Genomic DNA, 23,992 nt, shown 5'->3' on the forward strand with positions numbered 1-23,992 from the left:
GCCACAGGTAACGCGCCGGAGCCCGACCGCAGCCTGGCGGGCGGGAGGCTGGAGGCGCGGCGGGGGCGGCGCCGAGGCCAAGGGGCCGCCGGAGCCTGCGGGATCCCGTCCCCCTCGCCTCCCGTCGCCCCCCACCCTGTCGCCGGCATCGGTCCCTGCGGCGCGGACGTCCGGCGCTGGAGAGAAAGGTACCGTGCGCCCTCGCCGGGTCCCTTGGGACTGCCCCCCTTAAACCGAGGGCCGGAGCCCCCCAGCCCCGGGGTGCCTCTGGTCCGGGGAGGACGATGGTGGGGAGATCCCCGATCGCCGACTGCTTGGGGAGGAGACCGGACAGCGCATTGCCCCCTCCTGCGGCCTACGGGAGGGAGGGGGCTCCCTGGGGCACCTCCCCTTTCGCTTTGCCTCAGTTGCCTCCCTAGAATTTGAAACTTTGGGTGGGGGAAGGGCAGAGAACTTTCTCACCTTTGCTTGTCCCCCTCCTGTGTCTCCAGTGAGCTCGCAGAGTTTGAAGAAAGTGGAGGTGGGGGGGATCACCGGGCAGTCTGCGAGCAGAAAGGCGGGTCGGCCCCCGCTGGTCGCCCCCCAAGGCCCGGCCCCGCGGGCCCGCGCAGCGCGACCCCGCGCCTCCCCGCCCCGGAGGATTGCGGGCGGTGCGGGTGCGGGAGCGGGGGCTCTCCTGCCCCGGGGCATGATCGCGACCCCGCGGGAGCCCCAGCCCTGTGAAGTGTGAGCAAGTGGCATCTCCCAAGGCCGAGGAAGCAAGCGCGTTGTTTGGTTTGGGTTCAGACGTCGGCTTTCCAACACTTAATGCTGGGCATTTACGTGTGGCGCTTCCGGTAGATTTGGGGGGCGGGAGGGGAAGTAGAGCATTATTTGCGACCCAAGCGGGACTTGGACTTCGTAAAGCTGGGCAAGAATGTTTTCCCTGAGGTACAGTGAGATAGTTTACGCAGTAATAAAGGGATCCACTTTGGGGGCCTGAGATTGAGTTCTGAAGCCACCACTTGTTAGGTGTGTGTGACTTTGGAAAACCCACCTCTTTAATCCTTAGTTTTTAGAACTGTAAACTGGAGGTATTATACGTAACCCCGTAGTATTGTGGAAACTCAGTGGAATGATCCAAGTAAAATGCTTGGGATAGTGCTCTTATGCATCCTTTATTGTGAACCTGTTGGATGATGGTATTCATTTATGCTTAGGTAGTATGTTATGCCAATGTAAGCCGAAAGAGCTTGGGCAATGAAGACAAACACACCTGGGCCCAAGGTGGCCCCATGGTGTCCTGGCTCCAAGGTGGTCCCATGGCGTACTGATTGACACTGCGTGGAGGTTTCTCATTTTTAAAATAGCCATAGCAACCCTGTTGTTCTTGTATGTAGTAGATGTGTCTATACTCAAAGGTGTTAAACTTCCTCTGTCTTCCCTAGTATGTGCTTAGCATATGGTAACAACAAATTTTGAAAAAAAATTATGAATATAAAGTAAAATTGGAAGAGTTTTCTGCTCTCTAGGTCGTAAGGGGGCCAGGGAGGGTGGGGAGGGAAGAAGAGGGATGAAGAGAAATTAAAGAGACCAGAAAACAACTAGTTGCAGTGTTGGGAGATATAAACTAATGGCACCAAAAATTAACCTCTTAGCCTCTCACTTAAACCCTCAGCCTCTCCTAAGCCTGTCCAGATAAGCATATGCTCCAAGTAGAGGACTGCTTGTGATCCAACCCAGCTTAGAGACAAGGCACACTTACTACTCCCAAGGCCCTCCCTCCCATAGAGAGATTCTAGGCCCACCACTGTGAAGTATATCATACACTCAGACAGGTATAACTTAGAGGTACAATTTAAAGAATAACAACAGAACACACCCAAGTACCCATCACCCAGCTGAAGAGCTAGAACATCCCCAGGCTCCTAGAGCCCCTGAGCACCCCTCTCCCTGGCCATCCACTCTTTTCTCCCTGAAACCTCCAGGAACTGCTGTTCTGGGTTTTGTGTTAAATTTCCCCTTGCTTACATGAAAAACTCTGAGGAAGGGAAGTTTCCAAACAAGCGTTTCCACAATAACCTGGAGCATTCTTACTTATTTATTCTCTGAAGGAACATTCTGTTCAACTTAAAAGAAGGATATTGAGGGCAAGAAACAAACCAGAAAAAAGCTGAAAGTGGCCGGACGCGGTGGCTCATGCCTGTAATCCTAGCACTCTGGGAGGCCGAGGCAGGTGGATTGTTTGAGCTCAGGAGTTCAAGACCAGCCTGAGCAAGAGCGAGACCCCATCTCTACTAAAAATAGAAAGAAATTATATGGACAGTTAAAAATATATATAGAAAAAATTAGCCGGGCATGGTGGCGCATGCCTGTAGTCCCAGCTACTGGGGAGGCTGAGGCAGGAGGATCGCTTGAGCCCAGGAGTTTGAGGTTGCTGTGAGCTAGGCTGATACCACGGCACTCAACTCTAGCCCTCTAGCCTGGGCAACAGAGCGAGACTCTGTCTCAAAAAAAAAAAAAAAAAGAAAAGCTGAAAGTCTCAAAGTGCTGGGCTCTCCTAGTCTCTCTCTTCAAGGTTTCTCTCCTGCTTGCCTGGCACAGACTCTGAGGACACATTCTGTCTGTGTAGGGAAGGCCCAGTCTCTTCCAACATGGCTTGGAGGCTATAATTTTAAAAGCTTTACTTGAGTCCCTGAGAACTGGAAAAACAGTAATTTGCATGCATGTGTTTTGGACCGTTTTTTTTTTTTTAATACAAATTATCCAGGAGGCATTGTATGGGATTTGAAGGATTAAGCTGGCAGAGTGACCTTTATTTATTTTTTTTTTTTTAATATATTTTTTTTTATTTCAGCTCATCATGGGGGTACATAAGTTCAGATCATATACATTGTCCCTGTCCCGCCCATCCCCCCGAGTCAGAGTCCCAAGCGCGTCCGCTCCCACTCTCCAGACAGTGCGCCTGGCACTCGCCATGTATTCATACCTCGATCCCCTCCCCCCCCACCTCCCCGGGTCTGCACCCTCAGGCATGACCATTCCCCAGAGGGTGCGCAATGCAGAGTGACCTTTAAAAACGGTTTTAACCCAAATTTTTCTTTTCCTGGTTGTTATGTTTGTGTTATAGTCTTTAAGTGATTTCTTCAGGGCTACATGGCTTTCCTCTGTAACTCTTACACTAACCTGTTACTTTTTGGTTAAGGCAGAGATTCCCAAACTTGGTTCATGGAGCTCTTAGTGTCTGAGTAATTTTTCACAGTTTCCCTAGATTTCATTAGTTAGTAGTAGTTAGGTTCAAACAACATAGTATTTATAGCTTAACAATTTAGAAATCATTTGAAAAATATAAACTGAGAGAAAAATATTTTATTTTATTTTAAATAACAGTTACTGTGTGGATGTGTATGCCTGTACTCAAATCTTGGGGTTGCATTGGACACTGCCATTCTCATTTCCTGTCTCACGTTACTATTTCTGCAGCACTTGGTTTTTATCACAGTAACCACAGAAAACCCAGCTTTTATGATAGCAATGCACCATGATATACAGTTAAAGGTGTGAACTACCTCCAGTTATTAAGTTCGGCAGCGTCCAACAGTTCAGTACACCATGTTTGCACTGAAATTTTCAAATATTCTAAGCTGCCCCTATGAATTTGCTACAGCTGCAAAACACCCAGTCAGGGAGTGCAAAATAGTGAACTTTGAAGACATTATGCTAAGTGAAATAAGCTAGTCACAGTAGGGACAAATATTGTATGATTACACTATATCTGAGGTACATACAGTAGTCAAATTCATGGAGTCAGCGTGGTGGTTACCAGGGTCTGTGGGGAGGATGGAGTAGAGAGTTCATGTGCTATTTTTGCAGCTTCTACATGAGACTAGTATTACTTCAAGATAAAGTTTAAAAGAGTAAAAAAACAAACACTTCTGTTGATCGTGTCCCACTGCTGGATGGTACCAAGGCACTGAGGTTAGGGACAGCCTAGGAGGGACGTCACCTCCCTTTCTCTCCTCCTCCTCATCCTCAATGAAGGCAGAAAAGATGCAAAAAATAGCTATGTTCTCTCTCTTTTATAGGGAAGTGTCTGCATTTACTAGTGGGTTCCTGTATAAACCTGAAGGTCGGCTATTAAATCTCCCACTGAAATAGGAATTCTTAACCTGAAGTTCATCAGTGGGCTACAGATACACTATGATCTCCCAAAATTTTGTTTAAGTATTTGAGTGAATGCTCATATGTAGGCTTGAGGGGGAAAAAGTTCCATAGCTTTTATCAGATTCTCAAATGGTTCCCTAACTCAAAAAAGGTTAGTAAAGCACGGCAAGAAAATATTGTTTACAGAGCTCTACCTGCCCTAGAATAGATTCCTTTACTTGAGTGGCTTAGCCTCCTTTGTTTCTCTGGTGTACCTTTCCTCCTATCAGCTTCCAGAGGCTTTCTTTCTGCTCAAACCTGGGATGAGCCTGAACAGTTCTTTTTCCTCAGAGCTTCCAGCCATTCATCTGGATCCTGAAAACTCCAAGACCCATTCCTCAAGCACCAGGGAGGCCCCAGAGTGAACTATCCATAGGGCAGATGAGAAACTGAAGTCTGTGCAGGACTTAGCTTGGCAACTGCCAAATCTCTACCCCTACACCTTAGCCTCCAGAAAAACATGAAGTGAATAATAGTACGTGAGGCACATAGCTATAGAAAAACTCACGGAGATAGTGCTGAATGACTGAAGTTCAGTAGATTCTGCCTTGGGGGAGGCAAATTTAATTTTAAGATTGTTTCTGGTTTACACTTTGTTTCAGGTGTGTTGTAAATGTATCATACAAAACACTCTACCTTTTTAATATCCAGTGATTTAGGTGAGCTATGGTATATATGGTATTATTAGAAAAGACATTAAGTATAAGTTAGAATTTACTCAATAAAAGGGCTCTCCAGTCATTCAGACTGGTTTTTAACTCACGTGAATGGGCTAGGTAAGTGGTAAAAATGGTACCTTGCAAGCTCTTCTTGTACTTATGATTCTTCAGTATTTGCATTTGTCTTAGAAACCCTTCAGTAAATCATGATTTGACTCTTTCACCAACAAACATACTGAAACAAACATTTCCAAATCTCAGTGGCTTAATCCAGTGAAAGCTTATTACTAGGTCATACAATGCCCAAATTGGTTATTCCTGGTTAGACAGCTCTCCTTCAAGTGACTCAGGGATCAAAGTTCCTTCCTTCTTGTGATGCTACCATCTTCAGCATGTGGTCTCCAGAGTCAATACAAAGGGAAGAGAGTATGGAAAAAGCAAACCACGTTAACCACCTCCACCAGTAAGTGAAACACATCACTTCTGCTCACGTTCCATTGGCCAGAAGCAGTTGCACGGCCCCACTTAGATTCAAGGAGGCTGGGCAACTGTTTCTGAACAAAAATCATTTACTTTGGGAGGGAAACAGAATTTTTTGGTGGTAAGTAACCATATTTTATCTAGTCTTTTTACTGGTCAGTTAATTGTAACTGCTTTCATATAATTGATTTCTCACTTTCTAAGTGTGTGTGTCTCTTTAATAAAATGTTATACCTTCATAGCGTAAGGTGTGGATGAGACCTCCATATAGGAAACAATTATATAATAATTGCCATGTGAGCAAACAAAAATGAGATTAGCCATCTAGGGTCAAACATTTATTAGGGAACAAAACATATTTAATTTACTCAGAGTCATCCAACCATGTAGAGAATTGTACATTTGAGAAGGATGGAGCAGAGGAAGATTAGCGAAGGACAAGAACATACATGTCTTAATGACTTCATGAATGTTATCTTAAGAGTTTTAAAGTACTTCAAGCAGCTGGCAATAGGCTAGTATGAAACTTTTTTTTCCCCCTTCCAAAAAAAGAGTCTTTGCCATGGAATGTATTACATAATCACAAAGTGCACTTGCCACTTTTACTTATTTGCTCTGAAGGGAAACTAAAGTTGTAAAATTTGGACCTGCTTGTCTTATTTGCTTGAAGTAAGTTTGTGCCTGAGAGGGTACCATTTGTCTGTTTTCAGCACCTGACACCTAGAAATGAGACACATTAAAAGAAGATCATGTGAAAGATCCCCAGACTCAGAGTCATGGAGAAACTTTAGTAATGTGCACTAACTACCGCAATGCTTCATTTGTCTACTACTAGTTGGGATTGGGCTGTTCTACCTAAGGAAAAGGTCCAAATAATTAAAATTTATCATTTTTTGGCTGGGCAAGGTGGCTCACACCTGTAATCCTGGCACTTTGGGAGGCTGAGGTGGGAGGATGGCTTGATGCTAGGAGTTTGACACCAGCCTGAGCAAGAGTGAGACCCCTGTCTCTACAAAAAATATAAAAATTAGCTGGGTGTGGTGCTATTCAGGAGGCTGAATCGAGAGGATCTTTTGAACCCAGGAGTTCGAGGTTACAGTGAGCTATGATTGTGCCACTGCACTCCAGCCTGGGTGACAGAGCAAGACCTTGTGTCTTTAAAAAAAAAAAGTTATTCTGGAACTCTGGCTTATATAGCATCTTCAACATGGAACAGTAACTTTTTAGAGAAGTGGCAAGACAAAAAGGACCTTGAGTCTTCAGCGGGACAAGTTGTAGAAAGGCAAATATATAGGAACATAAGGGTACATAGAGGGTAGTTAATACCGTTTGTTATGTAGATTCCTCTGGTGCCATCACTTTTGTCCTTCCTGGCAGAGAGGAGAGGAGAGCACCTTTGTTAAGTTTATGTCCTACTTTCAGGCAAATAGAGGAAGGGCTGAGAGCTTTGCTTTTATTCACTCTCTCTCACTTGGCTTCAGCTCAAAATAATCCTTATGCCAAAGTGACAAATTTGGGGGTGGCATATCCTGCTACCCTTCATTGGAACTAAAGTGCACTAGCTGGGCATGGTGGCGTGCCTGTGGTCCCTGGGAGGCCGAGGTGGGAGGATTGCTTGATGCTAGGGGTTTACTACAGCACTACCAGGCTGTAGTGCTCTATGATTGCAATGTAAATAGCCACTGCACACCAGCCTGGGCAACATAGCGAAGCCCTGTCTCAAAAAATAAATAAATAAACTAACTAGCCCTGGGCCAAATCCAGCCAGGTGCTTGTTTTTGTAACTAAAGTTTTACTGGAACACAGCCACACTCATTCCTTTACATATTGTCTATAGCTGATTTCACACTACAATGGCAGAGTTGAGTCATTGCCACAGAGACCACATGGTGCAAAACCTCATACATTTACTATCTGCTCCTTTACAGAAAAAAGTTTACTAATCCCCTTCACTAGACATCGAATTAGTATAACTTGGTTTGAGAGTAACTCTGCTCCTAGTGAGAAGCTACTTAATCTCTCTGGCCCACTGTTATCTTACCACTATAGTGGCAATAATAAAACCTACCTGATGAAGTAGTTAAAATAAATAGTTTTTAAAGTTAAATGACCTTGGGCAAGTCACTAAATTTATCTTCTATTTAGCCATCTATCTTCCAGTTCCAGTTAGCTTCTTTGGACCAACACTTTTTTTTTCTTTTTTTTTTTTTGAGACAGAGTCTCACTCTGTTGCCTGGGCTGGAGTGCAGTGGCATCATCATAGCTCACTGCAGCCTCAAACTCCTGGGCTCAGGCGATTCTCCTGCCTCATCCTGAATAGCTGGGACTACAGGTGTGCACCACCATGCTAGGCTAATTTTTTTTTATTTTTTGTAGAGATGGGGTCTTGCTATGGTAGTCAGGCTGTAGACCAATGCTTTTCAAATTTACCATGCATAAGAGTCATCTGGGGAACCTATTAAAATTCAGAGATTCCCAGCCTCACTCTCTAGATCCTGATTCAGTAGGTCTGGGGAGGTACACATTTAAAAAGCACCCCAGATACTGATGAAGGTGAACTGTGGTCCACACATTAAATAACTTAGACCTGTGTGGCAACTTGTTTTTTAGTTCCTAAAAGTAGTTTGTCTCGATGCTCTAGATATACTTCTTGTTTCAACCAGCATTAAAGCCTTGCTTACTTGATAGGAGAGCTTGGAATCAACAGAGGAATGCCCAGTAGCATTAATCATCGGCATTCTGAACAGGGCAGTAGGCTTATCTTATAAATCAGATCACTCACTGCCTGAGCTCACCTATGGAGACATCGGCAGCTTTGCTTCCAAATAGAAACCATGATAGGAAAAGTTGGCACTAGGGCTTTAGTGAATGTGAGTGGTTTACATTTGGAGCTTAGTATGCCTCTTAATGCTAAGAGAGAACAAATTAAAGCTGAAAATTAGCATTATGGCCCTGGCTTAGCCGTCTCTTTTTAAAATCAAAGTAAAAATTAGCAGCAGAAGGAGTTATGAGAGGAAGAGTCTAAGTTCCGGTGCTTTACAGGTGCTTTAAGAACGGATGCTTATTTAATTATTGGTGATTCCCTTAATCTCCAGAATGTATTATCCTTGGTTACATAATATCTAATGAATGGCTTGCTCTCTGAAGCCTTTGTTTTCCTCCATTTGCTGTTCAAAAACTTAGGAAAGAGCTACAAGACCAGTAATGAATAATGGCAAAATCTCCTGACACCTGTTGGGTTTTTAGACAATATGGAAAAAAGTGGGACAAAAAAAAAAAACCAAAACACTCCCAAAACAAAAACAAATAAAACCCTAAAGGAAGAATCAAAGAACCTTACACCTCCAGTACTTTATACGATTGAAGTTATGTTGCTGCTGTTCAGAAGCACTCTTTCAAAACTGAGGATCAGATGCCTTAAGACACGTACTGTCTTTGCCACCCCACTGAAATAAAATGTGGAAGTTCAATTGGGTGTAAGCCAGGGTATTTTGTACTTTGAAATATAAGTAAACACTTTATGGCAGACTTACACCTAATTAGATATCTTCCTGTTGGGAGACATCTAGGGCAATTGATTTTGAAAACGTTAGGGAAATTGATTTTGAAAACATTAGTTTAAGAGAGATTTTTAAAATCCTACATAAGATTATCAAGGGATTCCTTTAAATAATGAGCTCCCTCAGTCCCATGATATTTAGTATGATATATAGGCATACCTTGTTTTACTGCACTTTGCAGATACTACATTTTTTACAAACTGGAGGTTGTGGCAACTCTACCTTGAGCAAGTCTATCAGTGCCATTTTCCAACAGCATGTGTTCACTTCATGTCTCTGTGTCACATCTTGGGAATTCTCCCAATTTTTCAAACTTTTTTGTTATTTTTATGTTTGCTATGGTGATTTGTGATCACTGATTTTTTTTTTTTTTTTGCTGTTAACTATTGTAATCAGTTTGGGATGCCACAAACCTCATCTATATAACAAGGAGAACTTAACTGATAAATGTCGTGTGTGTTCTGACTGCTCCACTGGCTGGACCTTCGCTTTCTCTCTGCCTCCCCTTGGGCCTGCCTGTTCTCTGAGACACAATAATATTATTGAAATTAAGCCAGTTAATAACCCTATAATGGCCTCTAAGCATTCAAGTAAAAGAAAGAGTCGCAAGTCCCTCACTTTAAATCAAAAACTAGAAGTGATTAAGCTTAGTGAGGAAGGCATGTTGAAAGCCAAGACAGGCTGAAAGCTAGGCCACTTGCACCTAAGACTTAGTCAGGTTGTGGAATGCAAAGGGAAAATTCTTGAAGGAAATGAAAAGTGCTACTCCAGTGAACACACAAATGATAAGAAAGTGAAACGTCTTTGTGGCTGACATGGAGAAAGTTTGAGTGGTTTGGGTAGAAGAACACACTAGCCACACCATTTCCTTAAACCAAAGCCTAAACCAGAGCAAGGCCCTTCTGTGAAGGCTGGGAGAGGTGAGGAAGCTGCACAAGAAACGTTTGTAGCTAGCAGAGGTTGGTTCATGAGGTTTAAGGAAGAAGACGTCTCCATAACGTAAATATACAAGGTGAAGCAGCAAGTGCTGAAGTAGAAGCTGCCGTGAGTTATCCAGATCTTGTTAAGATCATTGATGAAGGTGGCTCCACTGAACAACAGATTTGCAATGTAGATGAAACAGCCTCATAGCTTAAGCGGAGAAATAAATGTCTGGCTTCAAAGCTTCAAAGGACAGGCTGAGGCTGACTCTCTCTTGTTAGGGGCTAAGGCAGCTGGTGACTTTAAACAGAAGCTGATGCTCATGGAGCATTCTGAAAATCCTAGGGCACTTAAGAATTATGCTCAATCTACTCTGCCTGTGTGTTATAAATGGGACAACAGATGTCAGCATATCTGTTTAGAGCGTGGTTTACTGAATATTTTAAGTCCACTGTTGAGACCTACTCCTCATAAAAAAAGATTTCTCTCAAAATATTACTGCTCACTGACAAGGCACCTGGTCACCAAGAGCTCTGATGGAGGTGTACAAGGAAATTAATGTTGTTTTCATGGCTGCTAACACAACATCCGTTCTGCAGCCCATGGATCAAGGAGTAATTTCAACTTTGAAGTCTTGTTTAAGAAATACATTTTGTAAGGCTGTAGTTAACCACAGAAAGTGATTCCTCTGGTGGATCTGGGCTAAGTAAATTGAAAACATTCTGGAAAGGATTTACCATTCTAGATGCCATTAGGAACATTCATGATTCATGAGAGGGAGTCAAAATATCGGCAATAACAGGAGTCTGGAAGAAGTTGATTCCAATCCTCATGGATGATTTTAAACTTTCAGTGGAGGAAGTAACTGCAGATGTGGTGGAAATAGCAAGAGAGGTAGGATTAGAAGCAGAGCCTGAAGATGGGACTGAATTCCTGCAAACTCATGATAAAACTTTAATGGATGAGGAGTTGCTTCTTATGGATAAGTAAAGAAAATGGTTTCTTGAGATGGAATTGTGAAAGTTGCAGATACCGGGATGCAATCACTTTTTGTCAGATCCAAACTAACTAGAGGCAGGAGAGCATGAAGCGGGAGGGCTTGTGCTTGCATGGCAGAGACAAAGACTGTCTCAAGGACTTTCTAAAATAATCCCATAAGAAATTCTTTGTTTAGGACTATGGCAATTCAGATAAAATGCTCTTGAAAGAACACCTGCCTAATAACGATGCCAGATCTGGCCTTGAGTTTCCAAAACCAATGACCTCTGTTTCTAAGCAGCCTATGAGAACTTCTCATTCTGCCAATAAATTTCCCTTTACCCTCCCCTCTGCCATAGCTGCGCATCTCAGGCTATAGTCCTCTTTTCTATTGTAATTCCCAAATAAATTCAACATAGATATTTTTTCTCTGATTTATTTTTTTGGTTGGAAGAATCTATTTCTGGTGAAGTTGCTGTGAACATTGTTGAAGTGACAACAAAGACTTTAGAATCTTACATAAACTTAGTTGATAAAGCAGTGGCAGGGTTAGAGAGTATTGACTCCAATTTTGAAAGTTGTTGTGGTGGTAAAGTGCTATCAAACAGCATCACATGCTGCAGAGAAATCTCTCGTGAAAGGCAGAGTCAATCGATGCTGCAAGCTTCATTGTTGTCTTGTTTTAAGAAACTGCCACGGCTACCCCAGCCTTCTGCAACCACCACCCCATCAGTCAGCAGCCATCAACATTGAGGCAAGATTCTCCATAAGCAAAAAGATTAGGACTCGCTGAAGGCTCAGATGATCATTAGCATTTTTATCAATGAAGTATTTCTTTTTTTTTTTTTTCTTTTTGAGACAGGGTCTCGCTGTGTCACCCGGGCTAGAGTGCAGTGGCATCATCATAGCTCACTGCACCTCAGACTCCTAGGCTCAAGAGATCCTCCTGCTTCAGCCTCCTGGGTAGGTGGGACTACAGGCTTGTGCCACCATGTCTGGCTAATTTTTCTTGTTTTTGTAGAGATGGGAGTCTCACTCTTGGTCAGGATGGTCTCTAACTCCAGGCCTCAGGGAGTCCTCCTGCCTCAGCTTCCCAGAATGCTAGGATTACAGGCATGAGCCATGGTGCCCAGCCCCAGCAATAAAGTATTTTTTAATTAAGTTATATACATGTGTTTTTTTTAGACATAAAGCTATGGCACAATTAATAGACTACAGTATAATGTAAACATAACTTTTATATGCACTGAGAAACCAAAAAACTCTTGTGACTCTCTTTATGTGACATTCACTTTATTGTGGTGATCTGGAACCAAATCCACAATATCTCCAAGGTATTCCTGTACAATTAGATTACTAAACTTTAAAGTATACTCTCTTTTTAGGAGCCCATCATTGTCAGGAAGGCAGGAATACCCTTGTGGACTGCATTCTCAAAAATTAGTGAAATAAACAGCCATCTTTTATTGTTATTAAAATGGTAGCTCTAGATCATTTCTTTTTCCCCCTCCAAAATGTGTAACAGTTCTAATTTCTCTCTAGGTATCAGACTTTCTTTCCTTTCTATTACTAAATCCTGGAGAAAAGGCCATTTTGAAAAAAATAGAGCTTGTATCTTTAAAAACTGATATTTTGATATACCAAAACCCAATTACCTTGATGCTCCGTGCAAATTTCTGTCTTTTGAAGTCCTAAATTGGCTAATTTATATTCTTCCCTTAGTTCTTAAAGAATCAAAAACACTAACACTGAACTTATAATTGGTTGTGTTAAAAGCAGCCAGGTTTTTGTGTCTAAAAATGGAACATAAACTATTGTATCTGATTTTGCTTCAGGATTTTTGTGCAGTTCCTTATTACACACCATCCTCCTTTTGAAATTTTCCTAATGTCAGGGACATTTACTGTAAGAGTAAAAAAATAAATCGTAAGGGACTTTTAGTATATGCTCTGAATTTATTAGCCAACTAGATCGGAGGGAAGTTAATATCCCACTTATATAAGGTATACTTCTTATTAGTGTTAATGAAAGATGTATACAAAGAGAAGAAAAGACATATTCCCTAAATTTAAGCAAATAGAAGCAAGGGAACTCCTCATTTTGTGTGAAAAAAAGTAACATCAGAGGCTATTAGGATATTTAAGTGAAAATGTCCTAAATGTTATGTTTTTATACTAAAGCTAGAAGGGAAGACCAAGTATTGATTGTAACCTACTCAGATATCATAAATCCACAGCAGAGCTGCCTGAACTGCTTAGAATAGATGACATTCATTAAGGCTGAATGTATTGTGCTAGGATCAGGGAGGCAAACTGTTTTACTGTTCTCTACAAAGCCAAATCTCTCCACCTGAAAAATTAAAAAAAATTTTTTTTGAAGTGGTGACCCTCTTTTGGCCTGCCTATTGATTTGTTTTTTCTTTCTAATTAGCATTAAGTAATGCATCTTAAAACACCAGACCCCCACATTCAAACCTGGCTGAATGACCTTGCTTGGAAATGGACAATAAAGATGCCCTTTATGGGAAGTCTGTTTCATGAAAGACTGGCAGGCTTGAACGAGAGGAGTGCAGACCTGGCAGCCAGGAAGGCCGGGCTCTGATTTCATGTCTGACAGTAGCCTTTGTGCCCTCTGCCAAGGAAGTCTCCTGCTTCTATGGCTTCACTTTTCTATTTTCTTAGAAAGGTGACCACTGGCCCGGTGATTCAGACTGGTCCTCATTGACTAGTCCCCCGCTCCTGTGGATTGGAGTCACAGTAACATTGTTTTAGCTTCATAGATTATCATAAGGTAAATACCCTTGTAAAACCACCACGCTGGTCAGGAAGTAAAACTTTGCTGGTCATTCCAGCAGCTCCTCCCGTGTCCCGTCCCAATCATAGCTCCCTCCCTCCCTCCAGAAGTAACTACAGGCTGTCCTCCCTCGCACGGTATTGTGTACTGCAGAAATGATAGTGCACACCGAAACCCTGATAAGCTACCTTAAAAAGCAGTGGAGAAAACTGTGATTGTTCTGGGACCTTTAACATTTTTGTCAAAACATTAAAAGCCCTCTTACTGCCAGTGCAGTGGCTCACGCTGGTAATAGCAGCACTTTGGGAGGTCAAGGCAGGAGGATTGCTTGAGGCCAGGAGTTTGAGACCAGCCTGGGCAACAAAGCAAGATGCCTTCTCTACAAAACAAGTAAAAATGTATCAAGAGTAGGCTGAATAGTGCTTGCCTTCTTTTTTTCTCATCATATAACTTATGATGCACAACAAGGATCTTTTCTATGCTTTGATGAATTTTTATATCCCTTTTGAAGTTTGGATCAACTTCTGACATGTTATCCTTCCTGCTTTCAATGTTGTGAAGTGTCTCCAAGACTTCCTTTAATGTGAAGTTTTTGCGGATGTCATTTCTTCCTTTTTTTCATCTCAACCACTTTTCTTGTTTATGTTGATAACGTCTCTTCATGAAGTTCCTCTGGGGGCACCTCTAGAGTCTTCAAGTGGTGACAATGCCAACATTCCCATGGTCAGCTGTTTCTTCCATAACTCTGTTTACATTCCATTCATATTTTACTTCCAGTGTTATCATTTTCATTTCTTTGCTGCACTTTCATCTTTGTTGGGCCTTTTCGATTATTCATTTTTGTGAAATGTTATGTGGGCTTATCCCTGGGAGACCAGGAGGCAACACACATACATGATTTGCTGTCTGTGTGTGAATGGAGTAACAGATGAGGAGTGACCAGTCACAGACAGACTTTGAAAGGAGTGATGTGATTGGTCACTGATCATGAGACACATCAGTTAATTACATAGTGATTTGTGGCCTGAGAGCCATTAGTGAAGTTTGTGCTTTATGCAGTTTCTCAAAGTCAATCCACTGTGGTAAGTGAAATTTGAACTGTGTTGTTGGGGGACTGCTGTAATTTAACTAAACTGTGGAACTGAAATTGTGCATATTGGAATCATTTAAAGCTGTGGTCCCCAACCCCCATGCTGTGGACCGGTACAGGCCCTTGGCCTGTTAGGAACTGGGCCGCACAGCCGGAGGGGAGCGGTGGGTGAGTGAGGAAAGCCTTATCTGTATTTACAGCCACTCCCCATCGCTCGCATCACTGCATAAGCTCTGCCTCCTGTCAGGTCAGTGTTGGCATTAGATTCTCATGAGTGGGACCCCTACTGTAAACTGCACGTGTGAGGGATCTAGGTTGTGCTCCTTATGAGAATCTAATGCCTGATGATCTGAAGTGGAGCTGAGATGGTGATGCTAGCACTGGGGAGTGGCTGCAAATACAGATTATCATTAGCTGAGAGGTGTGACTGCACAATAAATGTAATGCACTTGAATCATCCCGAAACCATTCCCCTCCAGCACTGCCATCCGTGAAAAAATTGTTTTCCATGAAACTGGTCCCTGATGCCAAAAAATGTTGGGACTGCTGCTTTAAAGTAATGACTGCCTGCATGATCCTAACTTGTATAGTAATCCCTTCCCAGTATTTTTTTATAGTTCTACTACCCAAATGTGCATCTTTAGATACTATAGTTTAGTGTTGTCCCTTTAAATGTTTTTGTTATGTCTTCCAAGTCTTTTTTCTTTTGGAGACAGGGTCTTGCTCTGTCACCCAGGCTAGAGTGCAGTGGTGCCATCATAGCTCACTGCAGCCTCAAACTCGTAGGCTTGATCGATCCTCTTGCCTCAGCCTTCTGAGGACTTTCTGGGACTACAGGCATGTACCATTGTGCCCAGCTAATTTTTCTATTTTTAGTAGAGACGGGGTCTCGCTCTTGCTCTGGCTGGTCTTGAACTCCTGAGCTCAAGCAATCCTCTGCCTTGGCCTCCCAGAGTGCTAGGATTACAGGTGTGACTAATTTTTAAAGTTTTTGGAGAGACATAGTCTTACTATATTGCTCAGGCTGGTCTCGAACTCCTGGCCTCAAGCAAGCCTGCCGCCTTGGCCTCCCAAAGTGCTGGGATTTTTTTTTTTTTTTTCCTTAAACTGTGGGTTTATCCTCTGTCTTAGTTTGCCAGGGCTGCCATAACAAAAGACCACAGATTGAGTGGTTTAAACAGCAGAAATTTATTTTCTCACAGTTCTGGCATTGGCAGAATTGGTTTCTCCTGAGGCCACTCGAGATGTCACGCCCTCACATGCGTCTCTCTGTGTCCCAGTCTCACCAGTCAGACTGGATGAGGGCCTACCCTAATGGCCTCATTTTAACTTAATTATCCTTTTCAAGGCCCTGTCTCCAAATACAGTCACATTCTGAGGTATTGAGGTTGAGGACTTCAACATATGAATTTGTTCAGCCCATGACATCGCTTTCTTTTCTTTAGTACCTGTCTGTCAAAATAGCTGGGCTGTTTGATGACTAGTCACATAAAACATAAACTATAGTCACATAAGCTTTTCAGTGAAGAGTCAGGATCATCCATGAAGGGCACCATTGAAGATTAGGCTTGGATTATGTAGAGTAAGATTATGTTCCAGTTACTAAAGCTGTATAACAAATCACCCTTAAACTTGGTAGCTTAAAACAGAAACAATTATTTATTATCTCTAACAGTCTGTTAGTCAGGAATGTTGTACTGCACCGTAACTGCACCTGGGAATAGCCCCAGCCCCCCAGCCTGGGCAACATAGAGAGACCCTGTCTCTCTTAAAAAAAAAAAAATCAGAGGAGATTAAAAAATACTTTATAGATTAGCAAGATTTAGGAAGAATATGGGGGGGATTGGTGTTTTTGGTTTTTTTTTAGTGATATTAATTATTTTTCTCAAGTTTTTTGTTAAATTTGCTAGTTAGGATCATTTCAGAATGAGAGTCAGTGGAGGTGGGGAGAAAGAAATGAAATAATTATCTGAGTCACAATATCTACCTCTGCTGGATTGTACTAACATCATAGTAGTGTTTTGGAATTCACAAAGTGGAGTTTTAGTTCCATGAGATTCATACATAATTTGGAAGCTACGGAATTTCTTGAAATTGGGATAAACACACTCAAGTGTTACATATGCTTTTTTATGAAGTAAGAAGAGACTGTACTAGAAGTGACAGAAGAACATGTGCTACGGAGCCCGAAGAATATATAGAGGAGGGGAAGCAAGTTGAGCAGATGAAGTTGAGTAGCAGAGAGTGTATTAGTTGATGGAGAGAATAGAATTGGTGAGAGGTGAGATTTCTTATGACAGAGTGTAAACTTGTGCCTCAGTATTATGTGTTGTCTGTAGGAAGATATGTAGTTACCCAAGTGATTTAACAGTGCAAAGAAGAAAGAGATTCGTGGCTTCATGTTAAATCAACTTATGTCCATTGCAAAGCTGATGCTAATAATTTAGGATATAAATTTTATTAGCAGTCACATTCACTTATAACAACTCAGTGTCATTTTTAATTTTTTTTTTTTTGAGACAGAGTCTCACTTTGTTGCCCAGGCTAGAGTGAGTGCCGTGGTGTCAGCCTAGCTCACAGCAACCTCACACTCCTGGGCTTAAGCGATCCTCCTGCCTCAGCCTCCCGAGTAGCTGGGACTATAGGCATGTGCCACCATGCCTGGCTAATTTTTTTTGCTATATATATTTTTAGTTGGCCAGATAATTTCTTTCTATTTTTAGTAGAGACGGGGTCTCACTCAGGCTGGTCTGGAACTCGTGACCTCGAGTGATCCACCCGCCTCCGCCTCCCAGAGTGCTAGGATTACAGGCGTGAGCCACCGCGCCCGGCCTTTTTTTTTTTTTCAGTGTCATTTTTAAAATAAAGATGTTTTGGGTTCATTCATAAAGGAAAAATAGGAACATTATTAAAATATGTTAAGAGTATAAGATCTCTAATTTATTGTAGTTTGTTTGAACTTCACACACTGCAGAAATGAATGCAATATTCAATTCGGATTCTTGTGAAGAGTATAAGAAATAATGTTGTTGAATCTTTATACTCCTGGAAGTTTGTCTCATAAATTAAGTAGTTGTCACCCTGAGTTTCATACAGTTCATGGCATAAAAAAGAACTAAAAATCAATTTGTTTATGTTTCACCTCACTCCACAGGCTTATTAGAGGTGACCAGTGCTAGTTTTAAAAATGAAGTGGAAGCTTTCATATTTTATATGACTTCCTTTTATACGTGTAATAAATTTATAAAAAAAAATAAGAAGTGAAAGAACTTTGCAGTGTTTCTGTTCTTTTGGGATTAGGCTGTTTTGAAGAGTCAAGCCTGTTGAAATTTATTTGTGGCAGAGATGGGTGAATATTAACAATAAACAATTTTTTTAAACATGTAATGCAAGCTCCCTGTTGTCTTTTGTCTACCTTGGAAACAAAGACATCTCTGTACTGCAGGGCAGAGACCTGGAGTAAAGTACCTCTGACTAGTAAATGCTAAAGAGCACAGTCCTAACCTATAGGAGGTAGAATTATGGTGACTTTTTATGGTAACTAGATTGCTTATGAAATACCAATATCCTCTTAAGTCCTGATCTCAGTGGGGTTCACATGTCTGTGTTCTGTCTTTCATGTTTAATATCTTGCATTTTGGGGACAGGTGCGATGGCTCATGCCTGTAATCCCAGCACTGTGGGAGGCCAAGGTGGGAGGATTGCTTGAGGCCAAGGATTTGAGGCCAGCCTGGGCAACATAGTGAGACCCCATCTCTACAAAGAATAAAAAAATTTAGTCTGGTGTGGTGGCCCGAGTTTGTAGTCCTCGTTACTTGGGAAGCCAAGATCACTTGAGCCCAGGAGTTTGAGGCTGCAGTGAGGTATGATTGGGCCATTGCATTCCACCCTGGGTGACAGAGCAAGACCCTGTCTCTTAAAAAAAAAATTACATTTTGTTTTAGAGCAAAGTCTGTTGGGTAAGACAATAAAAGATTGTCTTTGGGCAATTCCCAAATTCTGTTTTAGCAAATCTCTTATTATTGGAGCCCTTTATTTATTTTTAGAGATGTTTTTAAAATATAGAAAGGTACATGAGTACCCATATATATTGAGCAACAGGTGAATTTTTAGTTTTTAATAACTTCCTGATGGGAATTTGATTTTCTGCTTCAGAAAATATTATACTCAGCAGAAGGTCTTTGAACTTATGGGAAACAGTGCTAGAGAAGTGGAAAACATTGATCCCTTTCAAGACTAGCTATTATTTATAGGGTTAGCTCCAAACTTTATTATAGTGCTTTGCAAACTCACCAGAATCTGCTACTTAACATTAGCAATAAACTGAGTCATTTACTTCTAGGGCAGCCTGGGGCTTTCAGTGTGATTGGATACCTTTTCCCCAACGTCTTCAAATGGTTGTAAACGGGTGTAAGGTATATACTGTCAAACCCATTCCAGACTGAGGAAGAAGAGAAAAAGAAACTGATCACTTTCCTCTTTTTAAAAATGATCTAGAGGATTTGGATAATTCTGAAATGTTATCCACTTGGTGTGGCTGATGTTTTTCATTCATCATGCTAAGTGCTTGGCTGTTTCAGTATGGCCCTTTCATGTCCTTCACTTCTGGAAATTTTCTTCTTTCATTGCTTTGATTTTTCCCCTCTCTGTTTTTCCTTTTTTCTTTTTTGTAGAGATAGAATCTCACTAGGTTGCCCAGGCTGGTCTTGAACTCCTGGCCTCAAGTGATCCTCCTGCGTGGGCCTCCCAAAGTGCTGGGATTACAGGCATGAGCCTCCTCACACAGCCATCCGAGAGATTTTAATTTCCAATTCCTCTATTGAATTAAAAAATATTTTTTCAATCACATTTTTATTTTTAAGAGCTCTCTTTTGTTCTCTGGTCATTCCTTTTCCATTATAACTTGTTCTATAATACTTTCTTTAATCTCTCTGAGTATACTAATACAAGTTTTGTTTTGTTTTGTTTTATTTTCAAGTTCTTGTCTGTTGCTAGCATTATCTCAGTTTACTCCAGGGTTATTTCTTTTTGTTCACCCTGGTATCTCCTTTTCACTTTGGAAAGTTTGCTTGACTATCTGGTGATCCGTAGTTTTCTGATCATGTTGAAGAATAAAAGACAATTGGAGGCCGTTGAGCACTAGGAGATATTTTGTCTTTATCCTCTATCTTAAGATATTTATATAGTTTCTAATATATGTACTTTTTGAAACAAAATGTATAAGCAGTTATGTAACTTGTTTTTTCATTGAGTGTTTTTCATATTTTCTATGCTGTTAAATTTTTCAAAACATAATTTTTAATAACTGCAAAATATTTTATCATGGATATACCATAATTTTACTGGTTTTCTATTATTGGACATGTAGGAAGTATCTGGAATGTCATTTTTGAAAATAACAATGAAAATATTTTACATAAATGTTTTGTACTTTAATTAATTTCATAAAATGGATTACCAGAAATTAAATTACCGGTGAAAGGTATCAACACTTTTTAAGGTTCATACCATTTTTTTTTGTTTTTTCAGACAGATTCTCACTCTGTCACCCCAGGTAGAATGCAGTGGCATCATCACAGCTCACTGCAAACTCAAACTCCTGGGCTCAAGCAATCCTGCTGCCTCAGCCTCCCAAGTAGCTGGGACTACAGGCACGCACCACTGTGCCTCTGCTAATTTTTTCTATTTTTGGTAGAGACAGGGTCTCACTCTTGCTCAGGCTGGTCTCAAACTCCTGAGCTCAAGCCATCCTCCTGCCTCAGCCTCCCAGAGAGCTAGGATGACAGGCTTGAGCCACTGAGCCTGGCCATACCATATTTTTCAAATTATATCTTAACACTATTTCATCAAATTGGAGATCTTATGACTTTTCTAAAGAATATATGGAAACTATTATTTATTAATATTTCAGAAAATAATCTTATTTTACAAAAAAGCTTGGCCCTTATTTTTGGGCCTGGTCTGATAAATCTTTATCATTGAAGGAGCTCATCCTATGTATTCACCTTCCTTGGTAAGACTATCTTTTGTTAGGTTGACTTTTACAAAACAAAAATATGATAACGTATATCTATATGCTGGAAATATGAATTAGTCCCTCTAATTTATCAGTTAGTTGTAAAGCCACAGCCCTTCAATAATAGAGTCTTGACTTTAATTAGATCTGAGATAACAGAATAAAATACTCCTCCTTTATGAACTGTCACTGAGGAGAACTATTATTAGTCCCTGAAGTTAAAAAGCTGTCATTGTTCTTTAATAAGATAATTTCATCACTAGGGGTGATATTTTGTCTAGTACTCTAAATTCCTACTTATACTGGCAGGAACTTCTTTGTATCCCGATCGAGTGTCCAATTTTAGAATCACAGATGGCCAGAGCTTGCTTTATACTGATTAGTAATATTTTTTCCTCTAAGATACAGAAAACATTTCTTTAGTCCCTTGCAACTTAATCATCCATGTCTCCTTACAGAAATCTTAAGCCTCCCTAGATGGTTCAGAGTGTTATCTACAAGCACTTACATCTGTCACGCCTTTGTTTGGAGGCCCGGGCAGGAATGTCACATGATACACAGGAGAAGATCCTGTGATCTTGCCTATTCATATGTGACCCACCATAGTTTGTCAAGAGTCTTTTGTATTTTAATAACACCTTTTTAAGAACTTACCTTGCTGTCATCTAAACTACCTTGCAACTTCCTTAGGGGAAAATATATTTCTGTTTGGAACTGAAATGGAAAAGACATTATTTTTTCCTAGATTGTGAGTTAAATTTTATTATGTCTGTGTAGACCTCTGAGGGGTTGTTGGTGGAACTCACCTTGGCTTTTAGAGGCAGGAAAGGAATTCTCTGGAATTGGATGGGCCAGGAAGCGGGCAGGGGAGTCTTGCCACTTGGCAGCATGAGATTTCAATAATGCTGTGTGCTTGTATGAGTGCAGTGGAGGAAATAGGTGACTTTTCAGATAATCTGAGTAAAAATCTGCAACAGACTGGACGCAGTGGTCAGCACCTGTAGTCCCAGCTACTCGGAGGCTGAGGCAGGGGGATTGGTTTTGTAACAAAAGCCACAACCTGAAAGGAGGGAACTTTTCAGCTTCCCAGTTGGCCCTGAAATTTTCTGCCCACACAGATCTTTCTTTGAGAATTTGTAGTGCTTTTATTACAGATTATCTGGCACTTTGCTTTAAATTAACTTTTAAATGTGAATCATTGCAAAGTGGCTAAGAGATCAGGCTCTGGGGCTTAGGTCAATTTAGGAAGAATCCTGGCTCCATGATACATGATCTGTGTAACCTTGGGCAAGCTACTTAAGCTCTTCGTGCCCCAGTTTGTTCTGTTTAAAATGGACATAGTAATAGTACCTATCTCATTAGGTTGTTATGGGTAAAGTACTTAGCCAGCAAAATTAATACATATTCATTGTAGAAAAGGAGATAATATAGAAATGGGCAGAAAAGATGAACATTCCAATCATTCCAAGCACAGGTAACCACTATTACTATATTGGTACCTACCCTTATACATTTTTTGTATACACAATTGAGATCATACTCATGCTATTTTATAACTTTCTCTCCTTATCATGAGCATTTTCCCACATGACTCAATTTTCTTTTCTTTTTTTTTTTTTTTTTTGAGACAGAGTCTCACTCTGTTGCCCGGGCTGAGTGAGTGCTGTGGTGTCAGCTTAGCTCACAGCAACCTCAAACTCCTGGGCTCAAACAATCCTCCTGCCTCAGCCTCCCGAGTAGCTGGGACTACAGGCATGTGCCACCATGCCCAGCTAATTTTTCTACATATATTTTTAGCTGTCCATATAATTTCTTTCTATTTTTAGTAGAGACAGGGTCTCGCTCTTGCTCAGGCTGGTCTCGAACTCCTGAGCTCAACTGATCCACTTGCCTGGGCCTCCCAGAGTGCTAGGATTACAGGCATGAGCCACCGCGCCTGGCCCTCAATTTTCAATATCATTATATTATATCTAAAAGATATTCAGTTTATTAAACTGTTCCTGTATTATTGAAGCTTTAGGTGGTTCTAGTTTTTCACTTTTACACATAATGCTTCAACAAACATTTTTGTACATTAATTTCATACTTGAGGTTACTTTCCTTGAAGAGAAATGGAATTGCTAAGTCAAAAGGTATTTGTTTATGTTTTAAGGCTTTTCACATATATTGCCAAATTGACTTCTGGAAATTTTTTTGATGGCAATACATGAGAATTTGTTTTCTTGTCATTTTGTCAGCATTGATTATTTCATTTTTTAACATTCAGTTGGATAGGTAAAAACATTGTATCTTTATTATTTTATTATTGTTTGATTGTAAAGAAGGCTGAATAATTTGTGTATATTTTTAGCCCTTGTATTTAATTTTCTTCTATGTGTGGGAAATGCCTGTGAATCTCTTGTGCCTATTTTTCTTTTGAAGTCTTCACCTTCTTGTAAATTATCAATTTGTAAGAGATCTTTATATAGAGAGATCTTTATATGATCAATTAACTTCATCAAGATTTTTTTTTAGGGAGTAAAGTTCCAAGAACTTTGTTAAATTAGGGTTGATCAATTAAGCTTCATCCATGGGGTCTCTAAGAGAAAAATTACAAATCAGTTGATATTTATAATATTACAGTGTACAAGGCATATAACAGACATTTTAGGGGCATATATATATATATTTTTTCCTGAGTATACTAAGTACTTATTGATTTAATTTTTTTGGAGTTTGCTTTGTTGGTAGAATATACTTCATTCATCCTGATTGGGTATTATGAATCCCATTTTATGCAATACCCATGGTATTTTGGTGGATTCCTCAACTATTTACTGGACACCTTCTCAGTATTTAAACTATAATAGTCACAGCATTTATACACTGTACTTATCAATAATTCCCTGTGTAGACAGATTGAAAGTCAAGATGGAAGGTCCACAGATTTTTGTGGTTCTAGAGCTGAGTTCATAATACTTAGTATGATAACGCTTTCAATGACTTGAAAGGTGGGGTTCTCAGAAAGATCTGAACAGTTGCAACGACTTGTGCTTCACTGATGTCCTTAGAAGAGTATCACAAGAGCTCTCACCCTGTGTAGGGGAGAGCACTGTTGCCCCTGCACATACAACTCCTGAAGCATTCATCAGTGCAGCATTTTTAAAAATTTAATTTAATTTTTTTCTTTTAATTTCAGCATATTCTGGGGGTACAAATATTTAGGTTACGTATATTGCCCTTGTCCCTCTTGAGTCAGAGCTTCAAGCGTGTCCATCCCCCATACGGTGTGCACTGCACCCACTAGGTGTGAATATACCCATCCCCACCTCCC

General features: G+C 40.8%; 1 protein-coding gene across 2 annotated transcripts in view; it reads left to right on the top strand.

Moving 5' to 3' along the window:
- ANKRD6 (ankyrin repeat domain 6) overlaps positions 1-23,992 on the top strand; it is a 164,273-nt gene continuing 140,281 nt past the window's right edge. Inside the window, exon 1 of one of the 2 annotated variants that reach the window (XM_045544022.1) lies at positions 1-188. The gene's annotated coding sequence lies outside the window, so the exon portion shown is untranslated. The remainder of the gene's footprint in view (positions 189-23,992) is intronic. The other variant, XM_045544024.1, reaches the window with a different exon arrangement.

The sequence above is a fragment of the Lemur catta genome, chromosome 2, assembly GCF_020740605.2.
Source record: "Lemur catta isolate mLemCat1 chromosome 2, mLemCat1.pri, whole genome shotgun sequence".
Lineage (NCBI taxonomy): Eukaryota > Metazoa > Chordata > Mammalia > Primates > Lemuridae > Lemur > Lemur catta.